This window comes from Balearica regulorum, chromosome 3 (genome assembly GCF_011004875.1).
Source record: "Balearica regulorum gibbericeps isolate bBalReg1 chromosome 3, bBalReg1.pri, whole genome shotgun sequence".
NCBI lineage: Eukaryota > Metazoa > Chordata > Aves > Gruiformes > Gruidae > Balearica > Balearica regulorum.
The window spans coordinates 61,533,963-61,544,103 of record NC_046186.1 but is presented as its reverse complement, the minus strand read 5'-3'; the positions used below and the strand labels follow the sequence as shown (position 1 = coordinate 61,544,103).

Sequence of the window (10,141 nt, the reverse complement as noted above, 5' to 3'; positions counted from 1 at the left end):
TTGTAGGATGAACATTATAAAGGGGGAGTTATATTAGTGTCATCTAGGTAAAGCCAAGAAGCCTACTGGCACAAGAGTTGAGCAACCAACCATTTTGACTACCGACTTATGATCTGTACAGACGGCAGCTCCAAAATGAGGTTTAAAATGTAACTGTGCTTACACTCAGTTGTATTGCTGCAGTTTTTATTTCTGACAAACAGTGCTTTGGTTGGATCAGCGCTTTCAAGAAATTTTGCATATTGAGTGCAACAGACTGGTAAGAGTTCTTATCACTGTGGCACCTACGCAAAATTTAGATATAAACTCAGAAGAGTGGAGAGAGGGTGGAGGAGAATGTTTAAAACTGGATTAATGGCATTTCTTTAGTGCTAGTGCGGCAGCAGTACACCTCCTAAAAATTAGCAGACTATCAAAATCATCACCTCACATGCTGTAGACAGAATCACATAGACTTAATTTGGCTACTCAGATGTTTCATTACTCTGCTTATGAAATTGTCTACATCCTTCTACTCCTTAGGCCATGCATGTCCCACAATAAAAGAGTTAAGGAAAAGCATACACCAAGAATTGTATTACATTTTATATTTTCTAAACCATAGCTTTTAAACCAATGAAACTGCTAGACTATTTACTTTTCCAAAATTGTACATCAGAGGAGAAGAGAAGTTTGTCATAAGGCAGCAGATTTTTTTCAGAAACAAATAGCCTAAAACCAGTGTGAGAAGAAACCTCAGTGTAAATAAACCTCTCAGGGGGACATTGCTAACTGAGGTTCTCAGCAGAAGACTCTGAGTCTCTCGGAGCAAAGGAGCAAAAAGAGGCAAGTCTGAAGTGGTTTCTTCTGAAATCTTCCAGAATTTTATAAACTAGGGAAATTTTACTACAGGCATTTCCACTGGTTTTAACAACATTGAGAACCTTATTGAAGACAAGATCGTTGCATGCGCAGCTGTTTTTAGTACTGTGCCAATTAAACTTGCTCAGGCCAATGGTATTAAATATTGGCAGCCACACAAGTGCTAGCAATTAGAAAAAAACAGTTTGGATGGTGCAAACTTAGGTAGCCTCTGAAAGCTGCAGAGACCAAGTGTCTCCCACTATGTCTGTAAATTAAGCCTTTAAAAGTAGTAGTTACTGGTTCTAGGAGGGCATGTGAAGCTGCTGTATTATTTTCTTGAGGAAGTAGGGCATATTCTGCTGTGATTCCTTCTTGCTTCCTTCCTTAGATGTTAAAGCATCTGGGGAATGAACCAAGGAAGATCATACATAGAGTTTTAGAGACTGTTCTGCATATAAAAAGCATCTAGAGGTAAAATCCTAACCCAGTTAATATTGTGGTAATTGTAGCATCTGCTATATCAAAGAAGGAACCACAGTGACTGGTTTTTCCTGAAAAAGAAAAATGATATGCCATCTCCTCTTTGAAAGAGTTGAAGGCTTTTTTAATGCTGCTTTTGAATGTGGAGAAAGAGGTACTGAAAATACTTCATTAGCTTTATTTAAATTATACACTATAATAAATAAAATGTGAAGATTACAACATCAAGCAATATAGCTAGTAAGAATTAAAACTGCTTGTGCACATGCATTATAATTCCTTCTTTAATTATTGGTCCCTAACTTCTTTCACTGGATGCAGAATGAACAATGCTGAATTAAGCACAGATATCTAATACTGCTTGCTCTCTATTCATTGCCGACTCATTGCTTCTCTGTGTGCTTACATTAATTTCCTTGAACAGCACTCCCATGAACTGCAGGGTTGCTTTTACTTCTGAAGCACCAATATTAAAGGAAAGATACTCATCACTTGATTTCTCGATCTTACACATTATAAAATACACAGAATATTTATGATATATTGCCTGTTGACTTCATTTTCAGCAGTAAGCTACTCTAAATGAGACCCCAGCATCTTAAGATTGGCATTGTGAAAACATATCCCTCAATCCCTTCACAAAATTAAAGTGATGTGGCACATGGCATCACACAGAAATTTTTGATAAAGAAAATTTAGTATCTTACAATTTCTTTAGAATTCTGTAAAGAACACTCAGCAGCCTCAGTCATGATACTGCTCTCCCATTCTAATTTTGTAATTCTAATCCCCTCCCATTCTAATTTTCCTAGAAATGACACAGGAATTACATAGCAAATAGCTTATTTTACTGCACAGCTCTGCTCCAAAGTAGAAAAATCTATTCTGTGCACTAAAAAAGGCATGGCTCTGTGTGCATATGGGGGTGAGGTGGGAAGTCTGTAGTTAACTTTAAGTTATAATGCATAAAAAGGATGAACTGAAGTTGTACATGCAACATATACCGTGTGCTTGATTTTTCAAATTCAGTATGAGCACATGTAATGGAAATAATTTTCTTAATGAGAAAAGAATCAAAGCTAAAAAAGGGCTTGCTTTCTTAACCAGAGAGTTGTTTTGTTCATTTTTGTGGGGTTTTCTTTCCTTCTTGCACAAATACACACAAATTGCAGGCCAGAGCATCACCTCTTGGTCCAAGATTTGACACACCTTTCATATGCTGGAAGAAAAGTTATAAAGAGAATCAAAAGGCTAATATATGGCTTAAAGGAGAGCAGAAAGGGCTAGGGTAAGAGAGCTGCCCTCAGGTGGGGAAGGTGTCCAGGGCAGACTACCCACAGCACTCCTGCGGCCTGCAGCCTGTGCAGCGCAGCAGCTGCCTTTACGCTCCACCAGGCTTTTCGTATCCAGGCCTTTCAGCAGTCAGCATCCACAAAGGCATCTGAAAGATCTTGAACAAGGAGGAGGACAACACCCATCAGGACTGTAGATCATCAGAAAAATCAGGTTGTAAGGAGGTCTCTGGTCCAACTTCCTGCTCACAGCAGGGCCACCTGCCTCGTCAGACCAGCTTGCTCAGGGCTGTGTCCACTCAGGAGCGGAAAATCCCCCAGGAACCCACTCCATTGCCCGACCGTCCTCAGTATGAAACTTTTCCTTATGCCCAGCCTGAACCTCTCATTTCACCTCACACCAGTTGCCTCTCAGCCTCCCACCCTGCAGAGCCTGGCTGCCTCTCCTCGACCACCTCCCCACGGGTGCTGTTAGCCCCGCACCGCCATCTCTTCCCCAGGCTGAGCCGATCCCATCCCTCAGCCAGCCCGGCCACCCCCACTGAGCTCGTCCGTGTGCTTCCCCCGCGGGGGGCCCAGCTGCAGGCAGCGTCAACGCGGGGTTTGCGGAGCTCTGGGCAGAGAGGGGTAACCGCCTCCCTCCAGCTACGGCTGCGCTCCCCGCCCACACGGCCCGCGGTGCCGCTGGCCTCCTTCGCAGCCCGGCAGGAGCTCATTCCGCGTAACGTCAGCGGATTTCGAGTGTGCGTGGAGAAACCGCTGCGACAGGCGCTAAGGGGACAGCGGCACCACACCGCCCGCACGGCCGGCGCCGTGCCCGGCGAGCCGGGGAGGGGCGAGCCGGCTCCTGCGGCACACCGCGCCGCTCGCCTGGGGCCCTGGCTCGCCAGCAGCGCTCCCGGGCAGCCGTCCCTCCGATGCGGGCGGGCGTCCGCGCAGCAGCAGCGCTCCCTAAGCGCACCCCGCTACTTGGCCCCAGTTGCCGTCCAGACCAAACCCTCCGTAGCCCTGACGGGCAGTGGCCGTTGGCGGTGGCCCAGCAAGGCAGCGGGGCGGGGTGAAGCTCCCGTTCTGACGATTGACGGGCGCTCTAGCCAATGACGACAGGGCGGGGCTCGGCGGCGAGAGCGGGGGCGGAGCGGGCAGCCGGCGGGCCGGCGCCGGGGAGGCCCGGCTGAGGAGGAGATGGGGGCGGGGCAGGGGGGCGGGCGGGGCGCGGATTGGCCGGGGGGCGGGGCCGACGGGGGTTTCTCCCGGGCTGGGCTGACGGCTGCGGTTCGGGAACTTCAATTTCGTGAGTGAGCGCGAGCGGCCGTTTGGGCGGCAGGTACCGGCGGGGAGCGGGAGGGAGCGAGTTCCCTGGGGGAATGTGGCCCGGGGCGAGACCTTCCGCCGGCGAAGGGGAGCGGGGGATGGTGGGGAGGAGGGCGCCGGGCAACGGCAGCGCTGTGTGGGAGGGGAAGGCTATGCACCGAGTGACCGCTTTGCCCCGGACCGTCGGCGTTTTACTCCGCTTCGTCCGCAGCGGGATGCGGAGGCCGCGGGCGGGGCCGGGCCGGGTGATCGTCTTATGGGCAGAGCTGCCCCCTCCCTCCCGGCCCCCGGCGGCTGCTGGGCGGGAGGGAGGTCGGGGGCTGTCAGAGCTGGGGCCGGCCGTGGGAGGAGCGGGGACGGCAGGGGGCGGCAGCAGCTCCGAGGAAGCGTGTCCGGAGCGCCGGCCGTGGCGGGCGAGATCCCTTCCCCGCCGGCGGCGGACCCGCCGCAGCCCTGTCCGCGCGGTGGGGCCTTTTCCCTCTTGAGTGGACAGGAGTCTCTGAGGGGGCCGACTCCTCCCCCCCTTTCCGCGGGGGTTCGGGCGCTGGTCCCGGCGAGGCCAGCCGTGTGGAGCCGCTCCTCACAGCTCAGTTTCAAATCTCCCTCGCGGGGCTGCCGCCGCGGGCACTGCCCGCAGCCTCCGGCCGTCCGCCGCCCCGCGAGCCCGCCCCGCCGGGGGACGGCACGTCAGGGCGCCCCGGGCGGGCCTGGACCTGCTCCCGCCGCCGCGGCGGTCCCCGCGTCTGCTGCGCTTTTGGGTCTCCTGCTTCATGGTCAGAGACTGCGAGGAAAAAAGAGGAGAGGGATATTTTTCCCCGAAAATCTGCCCCGATTTCTGTCGGTTACTGTCCCGCACCCGTCCTATGAATACTGCGTGAGGAGGGGAGATTTTTAATTGTGTTTTCCTCCTAGAGCACCATTCCTCAGTCTGATAACTTCATCTGTTTGCATCTTGGGCTGTTTCTTTCTTGCAGCTGTGAGTGAGCAACTGCAGAAAAACGAGCTAAATAGGACCCTGCACTGAAACTGTTTGTCAGTAGTTAGGTAGGGGATGAAATTGAGGAAGACTGTACATTCCTAATTTCATTTCTCTTCAGGATTAGAGCAAAAATCAGTGCAGAATCCTATGGTATGTTCTTTATCTGCTACTAAGAAAAAAAAAGTCTGCCTTTCAAGATGTGATGACCTGGCCTCTGTGTGAATATTATGCACTGAGGTCTTTAAAAAAACATTGAGATGTTATTTATAAATTTAGGTCCAAAGTTCTTTTCCTATTATTGTTCTTTTGTAAGGCTTTGATTACAGTACTGTGAAGTCTGAATACTTTCAGAAGAGCTATTAACGCTGTGGTAACATTTTTAGTGTAGCATTTTTCCACAGGTGAAGATCCCTCTGAGTTGAAGTTAATCCCTTTTGATGTTAATAGTACTGTGCATGCATGTGTATGACTAGAATGGACTTAAAGGGGGTTACTGTATGAATGATCGCTGATTGACATAAAGGGAGTTGGTTTGAGGGTTTGTCATCTTAATGATTATGATTTCCAGAAACAGCTTCTGAAATAAATCACTGCCAGGGAACAAGTAATAGCCAGCTAGGGAGTAAACTTAGGTTAAGGTGCTTTGATACCAGTAACAACTAGCAAACAATTCAATTAGGATGTTTTTTCTTCTTGTAAAGCTGTCTAAGACCCATTTTTAATTAAAAACATGTAATTTATAGCTTTTTCATTGACATATAGTGCTTTGCTTAGGTTTACTGCCTCATTTTCCTGTCTGCTAGCATGGGTGCTTCCAGAGTGTTAGTGAAATGCAACAAGCATGTAGTTCTACAAAACTTAGCCTTCAGCAAATTCTCATAAACTTGCCTATTTCCAGACCTGGAGAGTTTGAAATGACAAAGTACTTCTTTAATAGGAACTATTTAAAAAATAAAAAGCTGCATCCTTTGGCGTGATATTTTTAAGTTTCAAACAGCAGATAAATTTAGTCCCTAAGCTGCAGAGCCAACTGGTTATAGAACAGACCCAGTTCAAAACCAGTTTCGTGGCATCCTGGGTTGCACAGGAATGGCCCTGAAAGGGTATTCAGCTGAAGTGTTCTGCTTCAGCTGCTACTCTCCTCCCAACAAGTTTCCATTTCTGCTTGCTATGTTGTTTTCTATCTGGTGTTAACCTCTATGGTGGGAAGTTGAGCTGCTTTTTCGTGCTTAAACTGCAGTGTTCTGCTGAGTTTGATTCCCTTTGGGCTTAGAATATGACCTTCCTTTCCGTGTTTTCAGAGGTTATGGATCTCAAAGTTTATATCAACAGTTTATACCCCTAGCAGATGAGCTTGCATTGTAACAATGTTACTTAGAATGGTCTAGATTAGACTTTCAAAAATGTACATATTCTGTGTGCATGCTTGTTGAAAGTGGAGAAGAGGGAGAGTTCAAACTTCTCAACAGCCAGGGCCATGTGGAATAGACTTCCAAGCTTCATTCCTTTGGAAATATACCTTTTGTTCCACTTCAAACTTGAAGAGTCTTCAGCAATTGCAGTCAATTCATAAGAAACTTCTAAATTTATTATCACTTCTTGATATAACTTGAAAAGTAGGAGCAACTGAAGGCAGCTCTTTGAAGCCAGTTTGACCTGTTGATGTCTGTTAATGGGATTCCAGTGACAACACTGTGGACTGAGTAGCTCTCATTTAGAGAGGGTAACCTGAAGAATGATTGTATTACTTACTGTATGATCGGAATAATTTCGTGAGTGTGGTCATAGACAAAATATGTATTTTTCATGGGGCCAACTCCCGAGTCACACATTTAAGGATGAGGAATGTGGGTCATAGATGGAGAATGGGAAAGGGTTCTGTGAAGTACAGACATTTAAAGGAGCTATTGTGGGTTGTGAATAATAATAATTTGAACATAAGTTCTTTTAAAGTCATTTAAAAAAAAAAGAAACTAGATATATAAACAACATATATAATATATGACAAGGTAATACAATCTTTCTGTAGTTGATGCTTATGGGATTCCTTTTAGAATTCTGTGTTCGCTTTTGGCATTATACTTTCTAAAGTGGATAGTAATAACCTGAAAGAATTTTCAAAGTTACAAGAACTGGGAAGGATGTTTCAGTACAAAAGATGGATCTATTTAAAGATTAAAAGGGAGGGAACAAAATAAAACAGTGATAGGTGTAGCTGTATTGTGGACGAGAGCAGATAATAGTGGTTATGAAAGGATTCAGTGGCAGGAAAAGGATCTAAATGGTTTACATTTTCAATAGTTATGTCTGTAATATACAGCATTACTCCAATTATTGAAAGAGGATGAGTTTTCTACATTTTGGTTTACCATGTGTAAATTTCAATAGGGTAAAAATTATTTTAATAAAGGTTGTAGTGTATAGTCTGTTTTCCATTAGATATTTTTAAAGCAAGATTAAATGCTTTCCTGAGAAAGACTTACTAATTCGAATGGTAGTTTCATTCTCAGCCTGGTCTTAAGTCGGGAGGAGTGAGAAGAGGGAAGGTGGGCTTTCTTCTTCATTGCAGGCAAAATTATCCTAAGAAAAACAGTGTTGGAAAACTGTTCATTGCATACTCACACAATGGCTGGACACAAGAAAGGGGATGGGAGCAAGAAAAGGGGATGTGGGACCATGTGATTGTGTTATAGCCTGGATTATACAAGAAGTCAAACTGCATTGTAAGGGTTTTTTCTGACCTTCTAAATTCAAAGAAAAGACTCTTCTGAAAGTTAAGAGCATTAGACTTTAAAATAAACTGCCATACTTCTGTTTGTGTTTTTTGAAAGAGAGAAAATCAAAGTGCAAGTTAAATGATTGTGCATTTTTCCCTTCCTGTTTGGAAAGGTGTTCATAGTTAAAAAATATAAGTCTGATTTAAGCACAGTTCAATGTCACTTACCTGGTGTTCTGATTCACTCAGTGGGAAGATTTTTGGTGTAATTTGACTCCAAATTTAACTCTCTTGTAGGTAAAGAGCATACTGTGCTGTTACCCAGTTGTCATAGTTGGTTGAATTCTACTAATCTTCAAGACTTGTATTGGAGTTAAAGGTAACTTGTAATTTATTTAATTTTTTTAATATCAGAAAATTCACTGAAGTTCTGTGTTCTGTTTCAATTTCTCAAATATTTTTTCTGTTGATGTGATAAATTTATATGGTTTAAGTTGTCAGTTCTGTAATATTATACAGGAAATAACTTATTAATGATACAATAGTTATTTTGACTTTTAGCAAATCTTCAAGTCTTAATTAAAAAAATTGTGATATAAAATCTTCAGTGAAGGTAATTTTACAAGTGACTTATTTCCTCCATACACTTCACCTTGTCTTTGAGTGCTTTGTAAAGATTTACAGACTAAGTGAAGGTCATTTCAACAGAATATTTATTAATTACTACTAAGTAATCAAAAAATAGCCTTTCTGTTGGCTAGTGAAGTGAGCAACGTATGTTCTGTGTATGGTATGACATTTTAGACTTGAATGTAATACAAGTAAGACAGCTCAGTGAGAATACATGCCTGTTTATTTTAACAGACTTGAGGGGGAAAAAAAGTTTGTTTCCGTTGCAGTAGTGTCTGATGTTTTAGTGGCACTATGCAAACCCTGTGTAGCAGCAACTCTGCAAGTGCTGTTACCTGCCCAGCAAATTGTATAGGCATTGCTGACAGTGATGCTGAATAGCACTCTCTAATTGCAGTTCACAGCTCGTGGCTTGTTTTTTCCAGTTTATATTCTTTATGTAGTTCCTTACATCTGACATAGTACCTTGAAAATAGAAACAATCAGAAGAAATCTATGGACTTGATATGAAAAACTTCAAACTCCACCAAAACAAAACTCAAATCCTATTTTCCCCTCTCAATTAATTCTCTTTACCTTCTTGGCTTCCACACTCCTGTACCCTGGGTTTTTTCCTAGTTCTGGAGAAAAGCTGGGGCTGGATCTTTTCTCATTCTTACAAGAATAGAGGACTCAATTTCGTTGCTCTGCACATCACAACTTCTTTGATGGCATGATGTTTCATGACTGAACTCAAGTATGAGATGCTTTGAAGGCCTGACTTCTGTTAAGTTGGCCTTTTATATAAAAACTGACTGGCTGGCTCTGAATATTCTCAGAAGCAAGTAGTAGTGTCTTGTTGGTTGGGTTTTTTTTTTGTTTGGTTGGAGTTTTTTTTCTAATGGAGATAAGGTACTACTACCATTCATCTATGTAGTGCTTCTATTAATAGTAGCCTGGCTTTTCAGAGACCATGTTGTGAAGAAGCATTGCAGGAGGATCCTCTCTTTAAAACTCAAGGCTTCTTTGTCAGTGTCTAGGGGGTTAACTGAGTGTTTTACTTGATATTTTATCTACCACAGTGCTCATATTTGTCTATGTCTTGAAGACACCCAAAGAGTGTTATATGGCCTTTTAATTTGCCTTGCTGTTACTAAGTGATGCAGTCTCTGTGCTCTATAAGGTTGTTGTTAGAAGACTTTGGTATTAAATAGTGAAATAGGGTTAACTAAGGACAGTTTAAAGGGAACTATAGATTGCCTTGGTGCTCCAGGTTTGAATCTTCCCTTTTGCTTCTAACATTGTCTATGCGGTTTTCTGTTTGCAAAGCAGTAGTTCTGGAGAAATGTTCTGTAGGAAAAGATGTTCAGTTACCAGAAAATAAAAATAGACTCTAAAAAAGAAGTGTGGACTCTCTGAAAGATCAGTTTCATCTTAAATTGCTTGCACTGATGACAAAGCAGAGTTTAACCAAGTATTTATTGTTGAAATGACTCTGTAATTAGTAGTGTTGTACAGCTAAATGTAACACCAGATTTTACTGTAAATTACTGCTATCCCATTACTGTGGCTTGAGAAGTATAGACTATAACTGTGGTATTCTTCTTTAGTGGCCTGGATAAGAATTTGACTACAACGTTTTAAGAACATAGTTTTTGTATTTTTAATAACATTCTTCAGTGTGTATTTAAAATGCATGATGTGATGTCTTACCACAATGGAAAATTAGAACAGCTTTTTCTAATTTGAAATATTCAGTTATCCTGTGTATGGGATTTTAAATATATAATCTTATTGCAAGCTTTTGAATTGGTCGTAGGCAGACCTTTAAATTCTGATTGACTCAGCATGTATCCTACTTCTGAAAATCAAACCAAAATTAAAATCCGATGATAAAAATACACACTT

The 10,141-nt window shown here is 43.4% G+C and overlaps 1 protein-coding gene across 16 annotated transcripts in view; it reads left to right on the top strand.

Annotated features, from left to right (window-relative positions):
• Window positions 1–3,840: 3,840 nt before the first annotated feature.
• The window catches only part of EPB41L2 (erythrocyte membrane protein band 4.1 like 2), a 127,124-nt gene continuing 120,823 nt past the window's right edge, over window positions 3,841–10,141 (top strand). For 15 of the 16 annotated variants that reach the window (XM_075748090.1, XM_075748086.1, XM_075748083.1 and 12 more), the window contains exons 1-2: window positions 3,841–3,942; window positions 7,922–8,003. The gene's annotated coding sequence lies outside the window, so the exon portion shown is untranslated. The remainder of the gene's footprint in view (window positions 3,943–7,921; window positions 8,004–10,141) is intronic. The other variant, XM_075748075.1, reaches the window with a different exon arrangement.